The sequence below is a fragment of the Pinus tabuliformis genome, chromosome 9 (assembly GCF_031772625.1).
Source record: "Pinus tabuliformis cultivar Carrire ecotype Pingquan chromosome 9, CPIR1, whole genome shotgun sequence".
Lineage (NCBI taxonomy): Eukaryota > Viridiplantae > Streptophyta > Pinopsida > Pinales > Pinaceae > Pinus > Pinus tabuliformis.
The window spans coordinates 1,593,144,201-1,593,163,298 of NC_142307.1; positions in this window are offsets into that span (position 1 = coordinate 1,593,144,201).

Genomic DNA, 19,098 nt, shown 5'->3' on the forward strand with positions numbered 1-19,098 from the left:
TTTCTTTTATGATTTTTTTGCTAGCTTGGCAGGCTGAAATCTAGTGAAATCCTTCTCATTTTTTGACAGGTTTCCTTTCCATATACTTAATACATTTTGGCCATCATGTACCCCTTCTGACCTCATATATTAGGGGGCATCTGTTATAGCTCCAAATATTACCCTTTATATTTGTGATGCTTGGTTTATGGCCTAGGGCACCCCCTCCTTCCAGACTTGGTCCAAATATTTTAAAAATAATGTTTTACTCCCTATACGCTACTTTTCCTTGTGTTAAAAGTGTGTACACATGGGTCAGTATATACCCAACCCATGTATATGTGTTAAAACACTTAAAAAAAATAAATTTCCTTAACTATGGGTGGAGATCATGGGTTTTACCTATTGATTACCTATTAGTGCCCGTGGCCCAACTGTTTCCCAACTAAAAAAATAATTTGGGAGAAGTATAAAAAGACTTCAATGGGAAGGCCTTAAGGAGGAGAGGAATGATAGGATTACTATACTGAGATTATCCCCTGATCAAGTCTAAAGAATCCCTGTGCTTCAAGCACTTCCCCAAGTTCACGAAACCCTTGTTTCCTAAAGTTTTGATGTTCTCTCATATGCTTGGAGATATCATGGTATTGGTTATGGAAGGAGTCTGTTGAAGATTGGGACTGGATGGACCTGGAGGATGGTTCTACTTGGAGCTGGAAGAAGAAGACCCAGGTGAACTCTTTCCATGTTTTTATTATAGTTTCCTATAATAAAAAGAAACAATGTCTTGTTCTTGATGTCAACTTTGTTTATGCATATGATGTTATTGTTATGGTTTATATATGAATGACTATTTCAACGTATAACTAACCATCTACTTATATGATATAAAGTTGATTTTACTATAATGCTTTATCTATATGCTGCAATGTGTATTCAAATTGTCTGATTTGTAGGTTTGAATATCATTAGGAGTTGCAGAGGGTTTGAACCCTAGTTGGAACTACCCAAACAAAGGACATCTGAGTATGTTCATCCTCGCATAGTTAGTTTGTTTAAGCATGTTGCCTGAGTTGAATTCTTGTTTCTTGCTTCTGACCCAAAGCCCTAGGGGACTTATTCCCTCAACAATGGGGAGACCTACATAGCAATGGTCTCCTATCTAGCTTCGAATGATGAATAAGCAAAATATCCTACCTATGGGAACATTTCAGGGAATCATCATGGACATTTAAGGAGCAAGCACGCTGGTAGATTTCGAGGTGATAGAGATTTTTGATGACAACAATCCATACCCTATGCTGTTAGGAATTGATTGGGCCACTGACATGAATGGGGTGATAAACCTAAAGAAGTGTAAGATGATTTTTGCGAAAAATTCATTACGCGTAGTCGTATCTTTGGACCCTACAGAAGGATCACGCTACACAGAGCCAATGCACAACTATGAAAGTGATGACGACTTGGATTGCATCTACAAGATAACTACATGAGAGCAAGACTGGGTAAATCCCACCATGGATGGATGAATCTCATCAGAGCACAAAAGCTCCTGTACATCAGATTTAGATGAAGAGATAGAGCGATGGAAGAACTGTTTATATGAGGTAACCACGCTAAACTACAACATGATGACAAGATCATTGCACTGCATATCAGTAGAGGTAAGGGATCTTCCTATGTATGATGGGTTAAGCGAGGTAGATGACTTCTTGAACAAATTTGAAAGAGAGGTGTCAGAACAACAACATTTTGAGGCTTTGAAATGGGTACTATGCACTACGCCCGCGAGGTAGTGGGGCATGCACCATGGATACTTTGAACACTGGTGAAAGTGCAGGAGAATGATGTGCATATAGTTTGAGAAGCCTTAGATGTGATTCAAAGACAAGTGTGATGGAAAGGATGATCCACGCGTGCACCTTGCCAAGTGGACAAAGGTCTATGGGGAAGAGCCACAACCTGAGTGGGTGCACTTGTTCTGTCATACCCTAGATGTATACCCATGAATTGGTATATCGAGATGGAGCTCTACCATGGGACGAGTGAATGGGATATCTTGTGTGAAGGGTTCCTATTAACCTTCACATTTGAGGATCATTGGTGGGACACTGTTGATGAAATGCTACTAGTAAAAGAAATTATCTTTAAGATACCCTAGGAGCCAATAGAATTGATTTAGCATGAATGGGCTACTCATCTAAGCTGTGTGCTAGAGTGTTACAATGTAAATACTGAAGAGGACGACGAGGATCCATGAAAAGTTAACATTCCAGAAATTGGACGCCATCGTGAGGTTCAAGGACCACTAATTGAAGGCCTTAAGATAACTATGTCAGTAAAGGCAAAGTAGGTGAACATTGGCATGGAAGCCAAAACTATGTATGCAATGCTCAGTAACTACTGGGATGACATGATGGTGGATAAGGTCGCTAAGTTACTCCGTGAGTACCAGGACCTATTCCCGACCAACATCACTGACTTAAAGGGAATCTTCTGTGATTTAGGGATGATGAAGATCACAATAAAACCCAACGTGAAGCCAATTAAGTAGAGGCCTTACCGCTTGAATCCGAAATACAAGGAAAAGGTTCGCATAGAACTAGACAAAATTCTCGTAGAAAGAATAATTGAGCTGGTGAAAGAATCCAATTGGGTAAGCTCTATGGTGGTGTAGGAAAAGAAGCAGAAGGGAGAGATAAGAATATGTATGGATCTTAGAAAGTTGAATGATGCATGTGTGCATGACCCATTCCCAGCTCCGTTCACAGAAGAAAGTATTGGAATATTTCAGTGGGAAAGAATCATATTCTTTTACTGATGGGTTCTCAGGGTACCACTAGATCAAAATCATGCCAAAAGATAGGAGCAAGACCACCTTCACGAATGAGTGGGGTTTCTTTCAATACACCATTATTCCGTTTGGATTGAAGAATGTTCCAACCATATTTTCACGCATAGTTGTTGCATCATTCAAGGAATATATCCACAAATTCTTGGAGGTTTCCCTGGATTATTGGACTATATTTGGATTGGTTAAGTACCATGTAGCAAGCTTAAACTTGATGTTAGATACTTGCCATTGCCACCAAATCATGCTAAACCTCAAGAAGTGTACATTCATCATTCCCTTTGGGAACCTATTGGGACACGTGGTTTGTAAATAGGGACGGATGGTAGACCCTACGAAGATAGCGGTGATTCTAAATTTGGAAGCAATGTGAAGTGTTAAACAACTATGTGCTACCCTGGGACATATGGGGTATTACAGGAAGTTCATCAAAATTTATGCCCAAATCACCACACCGATGGAGAAGCTATTGAAAAAGGATGTCACGACTCACGTTCTGCTAGAATGATGACTCTATGAAAACCTGGATGTACAAAAAGAAAAATTGGCCTCTACGTTGATCCTAGTGTTCCTAAAATGGGATGAGGAGTTTCATGTCCATGTTGACGTGTCGTGTATAGCACTGGGAGTAGTACTAACACAGGAGGGTGGAGAGGGCTTGGATCACCCTATCGCATTCGCAAGTTGCAGGTTATCTAAAGTAGAAAAGAACTATTCCACCACTGAATGCAGGGATTGGCTATGATATACGCGCTCCAAAAATAGCGGTACTATTTGCTAGGGGAACACTTCAAGATGTATACAGATCATTCCGCGCTGAAATACTTAGTCAACAAACCTGTGTTAGGGGGGCACATCTACAGGTGTCTTCTATTGTTCCAAGAATACAATTTTTAGGTAGTTTTGAAGCCTGGATGCCTGAACGCAGGACCGGATCACCTATCGCACATTGAGACAGGAGAATAACACACTAGTCTAGAGGAAGGACTGTCTGATGCATAACTCTTTGTTGTGTGCATAGCAGATGGACACTTTGAAGACATAATCCACTTTCTCACAACTAGAATTTCACCAAAAGAATACTCCGTCCAATAGAAGAAGGAACTGCTGGTGCGCGTGGTAGATTTTTCTATCATCGTGGGGCACCTATCTAAGATGGGCAATGATGAGATACTATGAAGGTATGTACCGGAATTCAGACACAATCAAATCCTCACAGATGCACATGGGGGCACTACAGGAGGACACTATGCAGGGCAAGTGACCACGCAAAAGATTCTCTATGCAGGGTTGTGGTGGCCAACCCTTCACCACAATTGAAAAGCACACTACAAGGTCTGTGATGTATGTCAAAGAATAGGTAAACCATCATGGAGGGAAGAGATGCCTTTGAATCCACAAATGACACTACAACCCTTTGAAAAGTGGGCAATCGTCTTTGTAGGACCTATCACACCTCAAGGAAACACGGGCACACGATACATTATCACCACGACAAAGTACCTGACTCTTTGGGTAGAGGCGTAGCTAGTAAAAGATTACACAGTCACCACAACCGCGAAGTTTCTGTTTGAACACATACTAACACGATTTGGATGTTCGAGGATCTTGATGAGCGATAGAAGTACACATTTTTCTGAAAAAAACCATCAGAACATTGACAGAAGAGTTTCATGTGTATAATTAGAAAAGCACACCGTATCACCCCCAAGCCAATGGGACAGTTGAAGCATTTAACAAAATCTTGGAAATTGCGCTGACTAAAGTGTGCAATGCACATCGAAGTGATTGAGAACTGCGAATCCCTGCAGTATTATGGGCCTATAGGACAACTTGCAAGAAATTGATGGGATAGACACCTTTCTGGTTGGTCTATGGAGTGGAATTCATAATTCCAATGTAGTATATTGTTCCTTGTCTGCGCATAGCAGTGCTCACAAGTATGACGGGCCGTGGAGCCTTAGAGGAGTGGCTTGCGCAATTGAAGGAACTCGAGGAGGAACATTTTTTTCCTGGATTCCATCAACAGGTCCAAAAGTAGCATGAAAAGGCCTGTCACGATCGACATATTAAGTTGCGCACCTTCAAGATAAATGATTTAGTGGTACTGTATGACAGTAAGTTTGATAAATTCCCAGGAAACTTCAGAATGCATTGGCTAGGACCTTATGTTGTTAAGGAGGTCATAGATGATGTAGCTGATAAGTCTAAATGGAGAACAATTCCCAGGTAAAGTGAATGGCAATCGCTTGAAGCCATACACAAGTGAACCGACTCTCTGACTAGCCGACAGAAGCACAGTCTTTGCGCTCCAAGTAGCTGGAAGAAGGCACAGAACTATAAACATATGCAGGAGATGTAGGAACAAATGCAGGTTAGCAGTTCTGACACCGCGGTTTCTGAACAACGTGTACAAGAGATTTAGCAGGCAGCCACTTAGTCCATTTTCGACCTTGCATTTGTTCGAGAAAAGTTAGACGGTCTTCACGCAAAGATCTCTGCACCAACAGAGTGACTCGAGGGCGAGTCATGATGTTTGTGTTGGGGGCTTGTTGGGTGTGGAATGACCCAAAGGCATGTTTTGGGGCTTAAAACCGAATTTTTGACTAAGTCCATTATAAAGACTCCGTGATTTGTGGGCGCAGAGCGCGAAGTCATAATAGAGTCATAGGGTTGTCCACACTTGCTTTTGTAATGCAATGTCAGTTTGGAAGATCTACCAATGGTCTGCAGACCATGGGATTGTATAGATAGAATGAGGCTCTAAGTGTCTGAGTGCACAGAGGCCTAGTAGTCTGTAGCTGAGTGCGTAAACCCTTGCAGCTGAGTGCGTAGGGTAGATCAAGTCTGTAACCATTGGAAGCATTAATAAAAGAGAATTTTTACCATATTTTTGTGTATCTTTTCATGTTGTATGCATTATTGGGCATGAATAGCAATTTTACCGTTTATTTACTGCGTGAACTCATATGAATCTGTTGAATAAATATAACACAAGGCATCCATTTATGCGAAGATAACTAAGTAGTGTAGGAAGATAATTAATAACTCAAGTGTAACTCAAGGAAATAGTGTAGATCGTTTCTCTAGCAGTGCGAAGGCCCCACAACCCCTAGTCAGGGCTACGTGAAGGTGAAGATATCAGGGTGCGAAGGCCAGGGAAGTGTACAAAGGGACTCATAGTTGGACTGAATCAACCCCTCAGACATCTCAAGGGTGTGGAAACCTAGCTTGAGCACACCCCCATACTACTTCAAGTGAGACCTCAGTCCGAGCTCTGTAGACTATTGCCAAAAGGACCAGTAGTACAAGGATTTTTTTGGTTAATTAACTCCAAACCTGGTTCAAGCCCCTACAAGACAACACAGGCTGGTGCCGAAAGGGCCAGTAGTGTAGGGATTTGCTTAGCTGACTAATGTTGAACCTAGTTTAGGGTCCATCAAGCCAATAAATGGTTCCATTTCCAGGACTGGGATATGCATGAGAGACGTGTGATATCATATCATTGGAATCCAAGTAAGAAAGAAATCAAAACCTGGTTGGATAAAAAGATTCACGAATTCACAGCGCAAGGAAACAAGAATCTGTGATTAACAAAAGAATTGTGGTTGGATAGGTACCTATACACAGAAATACACGAAATCTTATTTTGTTCCTTTCTAGTTGAGTTATATTAGTGGATTGCAAAGTTGGCAGATGGCCAAGGAAGGTGGAGGCTTGACAGGCTGATTGTTTGGGCACTGGAGCTAGTAAGGAGGTTGGAATCTTTCGAAGATAAGATTGCGCGTGATGTCAACTATTGGATCGAACGCATCATAGGAGGATTTGTGAAAGAGTTCACGGTCGATACCTCTGTCAGTTACAGTGAAGTAGAGCACCGCTTATTTAAAGGACCACACAGTAAGTATTTAAAATCGATGAATACTTGGATTAAGATGTTCTTGTGTGAATAGCGGGTTATGCAGTTAACTTGATGTTTGGAGCTACATCAAGCAAAAAACCTTTCAAGGATGGAGGAAGAAAAGGTCTTGAGTATATCTTGTTGATCAGATCTCCTTTAAGTGACGACGAAGGAGCACCGCAAAATTCTCCCCTGAGCACTTGTTATCAAGAAATTTAGTGTCCACTCAGATCTGCTAGTCCCACTAAGACTGGAAGCTATCTTAGAAACAAACAAACTAAAACCACTTTCATTTTCCTTTATGAGAAATAGATAAGAGAGGAATGAAGGACACCAACCTCAATCTTGCGCTTGGTTCCTTACTCGGTTACTCTCCCTTCTGATAGATCCTTGCTGCTTCTCCTTCGTCTACCCAGCTTCAAAGAGCACCTGTGGAATCAAAGCAGCATAATACTATCAAAGAAAAGAGATCTACAATCATAAACAATATAGGACCAGATATATATTGACCACATAAATGCATATATCATCAAACATACAAGAATGTGGAGGAAAAAGTAAATAGCTTTATTAATATCAAGAATAGCAAAGAGGATTACAACCAATTGTTCTGACCCAGCGTCATCCTCCAGCATGAAAACCCTTCTTTCACCTCATGAAAAGCTTAGATCACCCAACACTATGATGTTCCAACAAGTAACCAACAACACTTCCTTACAAGATACAAAATTCCAGCCTCTGGATCTCTGGGATGAGGGATCGATATATAGATGATTGCAGGGGGGTGAGTCAGCTTCTAGGTTTTTGATTAGTTTCCTCTCTCTGATAGTTCTTGATTCCACTTGGATATTGATGATCTCTTACTCATCCTTGGGCGAATTCAGAGAGGCAAGTGTCATAAGAGAAGTTTCTGGAAGATTCCATGATCATCCACCTCGCAAACTGTCTCTGCCATTTGTCCACTCTTGCCCATCGCACCCTACATAAGGGCTTTTCAGTATGTATCACACTCTTTTCACTGGGCAAGTGGGATGCATCACACCCTTAGCACTGAGCAACCTGTATGATCCAGTTTTGACTAGTTCTGAGCAGTTTCCTGTGGAGAACTTCTGGGAGATGATGTAATCAGCTGACCTTTTCCTTTAGGGTATGAAACAACACTTTTAGGGACTTAGGAGCCCTTGGTTTATGGACATGTTTGATCGGGGTTGCAGTGCAAAAAAAATTATATAACAGTTGCCCCCTAAAGCATGAGGTCGTTAATCTTTTGATGTCAGGTGAAATGCTTTATCATGAGGATCTAAATTTTTTTCGAGCTGGAAGGCGACCTGTAATAAGATACAATACAATACATTATCTTCATAATATTTTCCATGATCTAGCTGAGGCGGGCATTCCCATGCTCAGCTTTATAAATTCATTTCTATGTACATATGACAGACAACCGTCTATGTGGGAGGCTGATGATTCTAATAGAGTCATCATCCTTTGATTTGGATGATAATCTGTGCAACAACAATGTACATTTGATGTCTTTATTTTCCTTAATATATCGCAGCCTAGATGGATGAAACTAGATCCAGGTTCTTCAAACTCATTCAATATTCACTCGGAGTACAAGTTGATCCATGTGAAAGATGTTCTGGAGTCGAACATGGAAAGACATCACCTGATTACCAGCCAATGATGTAAGCTGTTAATAGGCGCGAGAGGAATCACCGATAAGGATGATGACCCTCAAGGTACTATAGTACAATTTGCGTGGTGTGAATAAGGTACTTGGCGTCAAACACTGTGCAAAATCTTTCATTCAAAGGCCATTGATGTAAACCTGTCATCGGAAGTGAGAAACTTCGCATTGAGGCATGCAAGCTTCAAAGTACTAAAAGGGTTGTTCCTAAGTCGACTTCTCGGATAATGAGCTGATGTCGACAAGAAGCAACCCGTTGTAGGAGGGCCTTAATGAATCCCACATCTACGACACAAAACAGAGTAAATGATTTTGGAGGTGAAAACAATCTGATGATACAGGGTTCAGGGTGGCAGTCATGAAAGAATGGAGCGTGAATGTATTGCAGCGGATGAGACACAGGTGAATTCTCTGAGCGACTTATCTTGAGCATACCGATGACACTGACATGGATTGGTAGTGTTAACCCAAAATATGGATGGTGTGATGGACCGATGGTGATATGACCAGTGAACGGAACAACCCGACTAGACTCGGATGCGGAGTGAAAGTGTCATGTTCAAGAGTGACTTGCTACCAATAAAGTTTCTTCAAGTTTTCTTCCCAATTTTTCCCCAGTCATTGCTGAGCAGTACCTATTTATTTTTTTCAAGCTTGAGGAGGATAACATATGCTTGTTCTATAATTTTCCCTTCGGGCAAACCGTCGCTACATTTTAACGAGCCTAGCGATAGTGAAACTCGTTCTTGTCTGTATGGACAAGTTTGTTGCTATTCAGTTTTAACGAGTTTAACGACAAAGATAACTCGATCCTTTTCAATTTTAGAGAGTCTGAAAGGGACATAAAGGAAACTCCAATAATCCTTTTTCGTCATATAATACCTTAAGTCCGAAAAAGTATAAAATAATGTGAAAGGGATGAATTTTCGGTAATTTTAACTATCCGAACAAGACAAGCGCTCGATCTTTTTGTGTAATAATCCCTCATGTCCAAAAACATTAAAATCTAGAGGAGGGATAGCACTTCCGGTCTCTTTAACAAGCTAGAGAGGCCAATCGCTCGGTAATATTTTCATATTTTACGAGTCAGGTGAAAAGAGATTAAAGGAGACTCGTTTTTTAGGAACGAGTGATAATTTCAGGTAGCAGCTAGTTCCAGGTAAGGTTTGGAATTTTCCAGTCATGGCAGTGTCACAAGGATGGCTAATAGGATCACTCTTCTCAATTGTTCCTCAAAAGGGGGAAAACAATCAAATGGAGGTGAATGATCGGCTAAAACAAAGTGGAGGTGAAGATGAGAACACGATTAGGGCTCAAAAGCTGATGATAACGCATTCACAATGGTTATTTACCAAGGATTGGTTCATTTTTTAATGAGATTAAACTATGGGGGAAACATTTTCTCATTGCTAAGGTTTAATTTTTAACGAGCTTGAACTTCACATAAAAACTGCTCGTGCCAGTCGTATAATAAGGATGTCTCATCTATAGGTTCAATTTTTAGGGAGCTTGCACCATTCGAAACTATGCTCTGGTGCCTCTCGCATGCAAGCTAGGAACGACCAACTATGCCCCTCTAGTTAACTACCAAGATCGCTACCAAGGTTAGGTGGGAAACTTTTTCCTTTACTTTGTCGGTGCCATGGTGGCCCCTGTGAAGATGAATGGTCGATTTGACCACTCACCTGACCTAGGCGGTTGAAGTCAGCGGAATCATAGAGTTAATGTTAGTTGGCCGTTTCTCACTTGCTCACAAGAGGTTTGCATGCCCCTAGGTATAGCGAAGTATATTTTCTAGGTTACCCCTCAATTTCCAGAAAAAACGTTTTTTCTATCAGGAAAGGCCTACCTTTTAATGGAGGTACCTTATCTGGTCTAATCCCCTCTTCCTATATGTACGGGGATCAGACCAATCATATATCCTTCGTGGAAACCTACCTTAAACCCAGAGTTTCCCCGCGGAAGCAAACGAGGGTGCATGCCCCCTAGGTTTCAGTCATGTCCTTCCGAATCACTCGTGCTCTTCAGGTGGATGGACTGGAGACTGATGAGACATTCCTTGCATGAAAAGACCATTTATGGATGGAATTTGACTATCTACTATCTATGATCCGGGGAATGAAAGCTGGTCTATGAGCTGGACCACTCTGCCTTCATGCGGAAAACACATTACGCGAAAGAGTGAGGAGATGATGGCTCCCTTGCAATAAATATAGTCATGCCCAAGGAGTAGATTGTAATCTAAAGGACCTTGGACTACCATTACGTTTAGATGAATGGTTTTCCTTCTCAATGTTATGGGCACATTGGGAAGGATCCCTAACGGTCGACTGCTTCCTTTGTCAAAGCCTGTCAGATTTCTCATCCCAGGCATAAGCGATGGCAAACCAGGCGCTTTCCAAGCAGTCGAGGAAAGGATAATCACAGAAGCCCCTTCATATATGATGGTATCGACAATGATCATTTTGTAAGCATGTACAATGATTCGGAATGGTACATTGGCCGGTACCTAGGGTCTTCCTAGTATATTCCAATCGAAAGAAACGACTAGGTTACATGGAGGTGGGACCGAATAGATGACCGGATATGACTTTGACGAACTTCCTTCCTGTCGTAAAGGAACGAGTAGACTTCCCCCATGTTCATCGGAGTCTGTGTTTACAAAAAGAATTTGGACGGTGTCGTTCTCATTCTCTTCAGTGATTGTGTCATCTAAAGATAGACCTTCTAAAGACAAGACCGGGTCGACTGCCGCCTCAACCTTTTGACTTTTGTCTGGTATGGATTTAGCGGGTTTATCTTCAATGACAGATGCTTCGTCCGACCACAATGGCATGTCAGTTGGATTTTCAACTAGTGATGGACTTGTCCAGAGTTTCTTGTATCCAGGAGGAAGCCGTAGCGGCGAAGCCGGACAGTTATCCAAAACGCTTTTAGCTTCATCTAGGAAGGGACAATGGTGGATGGCGCGATCGCCTTCACATAATTTACAAGGAAATTTACATTTCGTTTTTTGTCCGAATGCTTCGTTTTCACTAGTTGATGGTGTACTTTCAACATGGTCCTCAGAGGTTGATGACACTGGGTTGTGCAAACGAGGAGACCAGTCCCTTAAGATTCGAGGGATGCAAGGAATATCGATGATAGTGGTCTCCTTTGCAAATGACACATGGAGATTTAGGCTTGGATGGTGCAGTGTGTGGATTTTCACTAGACGATGCCTGGTTACCCCTTTTCGCCTTTGGCTCCTTCTTCTTCTTCTCTTTCTTCTCCTTCCCCTTCTTCTCCTTCTTAGTTACTTGATTGTTGGCCTTACCAGCTTTATCAAGCAAAGAGGAAGAATCGGAGGAAGTGGAAGGTTTGGGGGTAACTTTAGTATCATCCAGTTGCTGACTTGATTGCTCAAGAATCACGGTGTTCTGAACGACGGAGGTCGAGAAGATCCATATTGGCAAGCCAATCGTCAATCTTGGAAGTGACAATGTGGCCATATGAGGTGCACCAACATCTCCCCAAGAGGATAAAGGACTAGGATCTTGGTTGGTGGACTCCATTTTGCTCAACCTAATACCAACACAGGAATGGTGATATTATTCCGATTAAAATAAATTTTAGATGCTTTGACACAACTTGTTTTTTCAATTTTTAAGAGTCGAGAAAAAACAAAAGATGACTCTAGTTTCCTTCGATTTTTAATGAGCCTGAAGTGATTACCAAAGCCTGAGCCTGGAAATCTAGACAGAGGGATTACCAAACCAATCACAAAATTGCAAAATACTTTTTTACAGTACGACAGTCAATCTTCCCGAATGTTGTGTTCAGTGCATTGCGATCAATAGGGAAATAGACATAGCTTCCTATGGATAAAGGATATAGCCTATTGTGGTCTCCCAATATATACTCGACAGTATGTGGGAGCACAAGTCCGTACTAGCACTTGTCATCTCAAAGAGGAGGAATCACCCAACCAACAATGAAAGCGACAGTTACCAGGATTTACGACGCCAGAATACGTCTCTAGCCTAGACTTCTAGATGTTGTGCGTTAGGTTCCAAAGCGTTTTTAGGTTCATTAAATTTATTTTACAGGTGATCGTTCTTAAGAAATTTTCATTTCATGTTCACCACGTGATGTAGATGTACAATTCCTAAAATGCAATCTAAGATGATAAACAATCGTTTAATCTTCTTTTTGCAATGAAAATCCTAGCTACTAAAGAAAGAGAGATGATATTCTTTCAACATAGAGCAGAGAGCACACACTAGATGCACTGTCCTAAATCAAACCAACAAGCAATCTATATGAAAATGCACATGCATGTATTTTTTCTCAGCTTTCTTAATGTGTGAATGACAAGAAGAATGCTAAGTACAAATCTGAATTATCTTTTCAAAGCGACAATACTAACAAATTTCTCTTCAAAAACGAAAGGAAGATAATGACAACACTTTACTATTTTGAATTGAAAACTGATTTCGACACTTGAAAAACTACTAATTAAAATCAAATACAAGAGTAACTATATAATCGACCATCAAGAACAATAGAATTCTTTTCTTTGACTGAAAACGACACTTGTGATACTTTCAAATCAAAAGACGACAGTTCGACTATGCTACTACTTCGTAAAATAGAACTGAAAATGGCGGAAAATACATAAAGACATTCACATTTCTTTGAAAAATGGAGGCGGAATGATGAAAAGGAAGGGGGTTTCCATAGTGGTATACTGATCACAAACAACAAAACCCCTGAATAGAGCTGAAGAGAGTGAACACAGAAACCAAAATCTGAGAGCAGAAGAGGTCTTATCTGATCAACACACTTGTAACATAGGGAAAGTGCAATGCAGCGCACCTACTACACACGGGAAGTGCGATGCATCCAGATTCCCAAGAGTAAAAGGTGCGATGGTCTAGGGATGAGACTTCAACTGGGTTCCAAGTCACAGTTTGCAGCTCAGTTTAGGGATTTAGGCCGGGCAAGTGATGTACAAAAAACAGAAATCATAGGGGCTGATCTAATGAGGTTACTAGAGCCACCACTAGGGAAATTAGAAAGTTTGCAAATCGATTGTTCAGTTTATAAAAAAAACCCAAAGATAGACTGAAGCAGCATTGATCTAGTTTGCACTTGCATAGAAAATGCAGTTTGAAGGCTAGCTTGCTTGACTTCAGGGTCTGTCTGTAAGTTTATAAAACAAACAAATATAGACAAACAAATAATCTATTCGCTCCCCAGTGAAGTCGCCATTTTGTTATCGAGAAATCTAGTGTCCATTCAGATCTACTAGTCCCACTAAGACTGACAGTTATCTTAGAAACAAACAAACTAAAATCACTTTCATTTTCCTTTATGAGAAGTAGATAAGAGAGGAATGAAGGACACCAACCTCAGTCTTGCACTTGGTTCCTTGCTTGGTTCCTCTCCCTTCTGACAGATCCTTGCTGCTTCTCCTTCGTCTACCCAGCTTCAAAGATCACCTATGGAATCAAAGTAGCATAATACTATCGAAGAACAGAGATCTACAATCATAAACAATATAGGACCAGATATATATTGACCACACAAATGCATATATCATAAAACATACAATAATGTGGAGGAAAACTTGAATAGCTTTATTAATATCAAGAATAGCAAAGAGGATTACAACCAATTGTTCTGACCTAGCGTCATCCTCCAGCATGAAAACCCTTCTTTCACCTCATGAAAAGCTTAGATCACCCAACACTATGATGTTCCAACAAGAAACCAATAGCACTTCCTTATAAGATACAAAATTCCAGCCTTTGGATCTCTGGGATCAGGGATCCATATATAGATGATTGTAGGGGGCTGAGTCAGCTTCTAGGTTTTTGATTAGTGTCCTCTCTGATAGTTCTTGATTCCACTTGGAGATTGATGATCTCTTACTCACCCCTGGGCGAATTTAGAGAGGCAAGTGTCATAGGAGAAGTTTCTGGAAGATTCCATGATCATCCACCTCGCAAACTGTCTCTGCCATTTGTCCACTCTCGCCCATCGCACCCTACATAAGGGTTTTTCAGTATGCATCACACCCTTTTCACTGGATAGGTGGGATGCATCACACCCTTAGCATTGAGCAACCTCTATGGTCCAGTTTTGACCAGTTTTGAGCAGTTTCCTGTGGAGAACTTATGGGAGATGATGTAATCAGCTGACCTTGTTCCTTTAGGGTATGAAACAACAATTTTAGGGACTTAGGAGCCCTTGGTTTATGGACATGTTTGATTGGGATGCAATGCCCAAAAATGTCTATAACATTGCTAGTCAATTTATAAGACAAGGGTTCCGATGAATACCTACACTGCCTCCACCCTCATCCCATCCACCCACACAACCTCCATCCTCACCTCCACTGCTCACCCGATCACCCACACCACTGCCAACTCCATGTTCTAATATGGTGAAATCCATAAAACTACCTGTATTCAAGGGTGTAGGGAATGACGATCCAGATAAATTTGCATTTGTCATGAAGGTTGTATGGGAAGCTCAGGGCGACACAGATGATCACATGAAGAAGGCAATGTTGGTTAGTGATTTGTAGGATCGCACACTAACCTGGTACATCAAGTACTCTAATGATAACTAGGCAGTTATGCTGGAAAAGATCTAGACCGTGATAAAGAAAGAATTCAATAGGCCTAAGTCTAAAGCGCAGTCGATTGTGGGATTCAAGGAAATCGCGATGAAACCAGGTGAGACACATTGGGAGTTGGACTAGAGATTGAGGTGTCAAATCTGCGAAGCTAATATGAATTTAATAGAAGGGAAGCACCACGAATGGTTTGTGGCTTCACTTCTACCTCACCTAAGGGTTGCGTTGTCACAACAGAAGATTATGACTCAAGAAGAAGCCTTGTAGATTGTAATGAGATTGCGTGAAACACCGATGTAAGATCTGAATCTAGGGGTTCAACAGATTCATGCGCAGTTGCAAAACCTTCGTCTCGAGATGAAAAGTCTGAGGTAGGAGAGAACAACCTGGCCATAGCTATGCGAAGAATTTTGGTGCATAAAATGCAAGGGTTAGGGGCATGATAAGGATCACTGCTCAGTCTTCGCAAACTATGTTGTAGTAGGAGGACCAATGCCTCTACAACCCGAGGCCCTAGCAGGGCCAAGTGTAGGGCCTGCGCTATGGTGTGCTATATGTTAGGTAGTATGGAAACATATGACTGATAATTGGCATTTGCTGCAGAAATTCATGCAAACACCACAACAACTCTTTTGCAATTTCTATCAATCAGTAGGCCATGATGAGCGCAATTTTTGAAGTTACAAATTGATGATGGATAGGACACCTACATACAAGGTGTAGATAAAAACAAGACCTCCAGACCAAGGTGTTGGGGGAATGCGAGGTGAGTATCAAGGGAACGACCGAGGCCGAGGTGGAGGGGGGCCTTTGAGAGGCTAAGGGTAGCTGATTTGTTACAATTGCAGAGGCTCAGGACACTACATTAGGGGTTGTCCAAATCCAACGCGATTGTCATGCCACTACTATACTTAGTTTGACCATGCGACTGAGGATTTCCCAATAATATTAGAAACGATTCGCGAAAAGTGGGCGTAAACTCCATAGCTGACACATAACCTCCAGATGATGAGGGTTGAGCCCCGGGAGGAAGACCCTAAGGTAAACATTATGTTGTGAAGCGAAACTATGACGAGGGAGGATAAAGGCAAGCACCCTGTGGAAGGAAAATGGGTCTACAAAGAACCAAGAAAGGAGACTAGGTTTGATCTGGAGTGCACAAAAGAAACTTTTATGGAAGTAAAGAAAAGCTTCGTTGGGGCCTCTACCTCAGGAAGTCATGAGAAATCAGCTGAGGAAATGGACCCATCCATGATTGCCACATTCTTGGAGACCTGCATAAAGCTTCTCCGTGACAGTAAAGCTATGAAGGGCCTACAGGAATTGATCAATTGGTGCAGTGGTAAGGATGGTGCTACTGGTGAACCGCGCATGGTCAGGAAGCTTGGCAAGAACAAAGCAAGGACTGAGCAAGAAATGAGACTCACCACACAGATAGGGGGATATGAGATGGACCAAGTTATCTTGGATCTAGGGTCCGACATGAATGTTTTGCCAAAACAGACATGGGAAAGAATGGGGAGACCTATGCTCTAGTGGTCTCCGAAACAATTAAGAATGGAAAATCAACAAAAAATTATCCCAATGGGGAGGCTACAAGGGGTGATGGTTGACATCGAGAGCGCAAGTGCACTGACCATTTTTGAGGTAATAGAGATTGTGGATGGTAGAAATTCCTACCCTATGCTTCTTGGAATCGATTAGGCCACTAACATGAATGGGGTAATCAACTTGAAGAAGTAGAAGATGATATTTGAAAATAAGTCGCTCCACGAAGTGGTGCCGCTAGATCCCATGGAGGGAACATGTTATATAGAACCAGTCCAATATTATGAAAGCGATGACGATCTGGAACAAATTTACAAGATAATGACATGAGACCAGGATTGGGGGAATATGATAGCGGACATGCATATTGCATGGGATTGTGAAAGATCTTGCACACCAAATTCGGATGAATAATTGGAGCATTGGCAGAACCAGCTTCATGATGTATCTATGCTACGTTGTAATATGATGATGAAGTCATTGCATTGTGTGTCATTTGAAGTCAAGAATCTAACTCATTATGATGGGCTAACTGATGTTGATTTCTTTTTTGATGGATTTGAAAGAGAAGTGCCAGAGAAACATCACTTCTAGGCCTCGAATTGGGTATTGCATGCTATGCCTGCAAGATGGTGGGGTATGCACAAGCATAGTTTCGATGATTGGCGCAACTATAGGAGAATGATGAGAATACATTTTGGGCAGCTGTTGGGCATGGAATCCCCCCAAGGCATGTTTTGGGGCTTAAAGCCCAAGTTTTGATTAAGTCCATTGTAAAGACTCTGCGATTTGTGGGTGTGGAGTGTGAATTCATAAGAGAGTCATAAGGTTGTATGCCCTTGTTTTTGTAATGTAATGTCAGTTTAGAAGATTTAACCATGGTCCGTAGACCATGGGATTGTATAAATAGAGTGAGACTCTAAGTTTAAAAGAGACATCAATCGATGGAATAGAAAGAAACAAAGAAGCATTGAGTCGAAGTGCAAGTCATGTCTTTGGGTCGTAGAGTAGAAGAAGGCTCTGCAGCTGAGTGCGCAGAGGTCTAGTAGTCTGTAGCTGAGTGCGTGGGCCCCAACAACTAAGTGCGTAGGGCAGGTCGAACCTCTAACCATTGGAAGCATTAATAAGATAGAAGTCTTACCGTATTTCTGTGTATCTTTTCCTGTTGTATGTATTTTTGGGTATGAATAGAAAGTTTACTTTTTATTTACTGTGCAAACTCATATGAATGTGCTGAATAAATATAACATAAGGTGTCCATTTACATGAAGATAACCAACTAGTGTAGGAAGATAAGTAAGAAATCAGGTGTAACTTAAGGAAATAGTGTAGATCGCTGCTCAACACGAAGGCCCCACAGCCCTTGGTTAGGGTTGCGTGAAGGGGAATATATCAGGGCGTGAATGCCAAGGAAGTGCACAAAGGGACTCATAGTTGGACCGAATCAACCCCTCAGACATCTCAAGGATGTGGAAACATGGTTCCAATGTCCCCCCATACTATGTCGGGTGAGAACTCAGCCTGCGCTCTGCGGATTATTGCCAAAAGGGCCAATTTTACAGGGATTTGTTTGGCTAATTAACTTTGAACCTGGGTCAAGCCCCTACAAGCCAACAAATGGTTTCGTTGTCAGGACTGGGATCTGCATAGAGATGTCTGATGTCATATCACTGGAATCCAGCTAAGAAAGGAATTGAAGAGTGGTTGGATAAGAAGATTCACGAGTTCGTGGCATAGGAGAACAAGAAGCCATGACTATCAAAATAAGAGTGGTTGGACTGCTACCTATACAGAGAGATCCACGAAATTTTCTTCACATCTTTCCTTACTGAGCTATACGAGTGGATCGCGAAGCTAGTAAATAGCCAATGAAGGTGCAAGCTCGACAGACCTATTGTGTGGACCTCAGAGTTGGTATGCATATTGGAAGCATCAAAGGGTAAGATCACGTGCGCTATTGATCACTAGCTCGATTGAATTATCGAAGGATTCATTACTGAGTTTGCAGTAGATACTTCAGTCAGCTATATTGAAGTGGAATGATGCTTCCTCAAAGGATCGTGAGGTAAGTAAGTTAAGTCTTTGAACACTTGCATTAAAATTCTACTGTGTGAAAAGTGGGTTATGTGAATACATTAATGTTTGGGGCTACGCGAAGTGGCAGAATTTATAGAAATGTAGTGCAGAACTAGAAACTAGCCCCTTGATTTCACCTCTGCGAGGGAACGAGGAAGAGCTCTGTGGAGCGATAAAAAGGTGTCTTGTGAACTCCTAATTACCTCACATTAATTATCAACCCAGGGACGACTTTTTATTTCAAGAGCGTACTCTGTCTGAGGCGGCTATTTACTTAAGAGTAATGTTTTGCATTATAGTGCTTAAAACCCACAAGTAAATGAATGCTTGAAAAAGAAATCTAATTGGAACAGCAAGAAACTGAAATTTTCTAAACTAAATCATTCATTCAAACAACCATCAATCGAGGATATAGTAGCAATAACTCA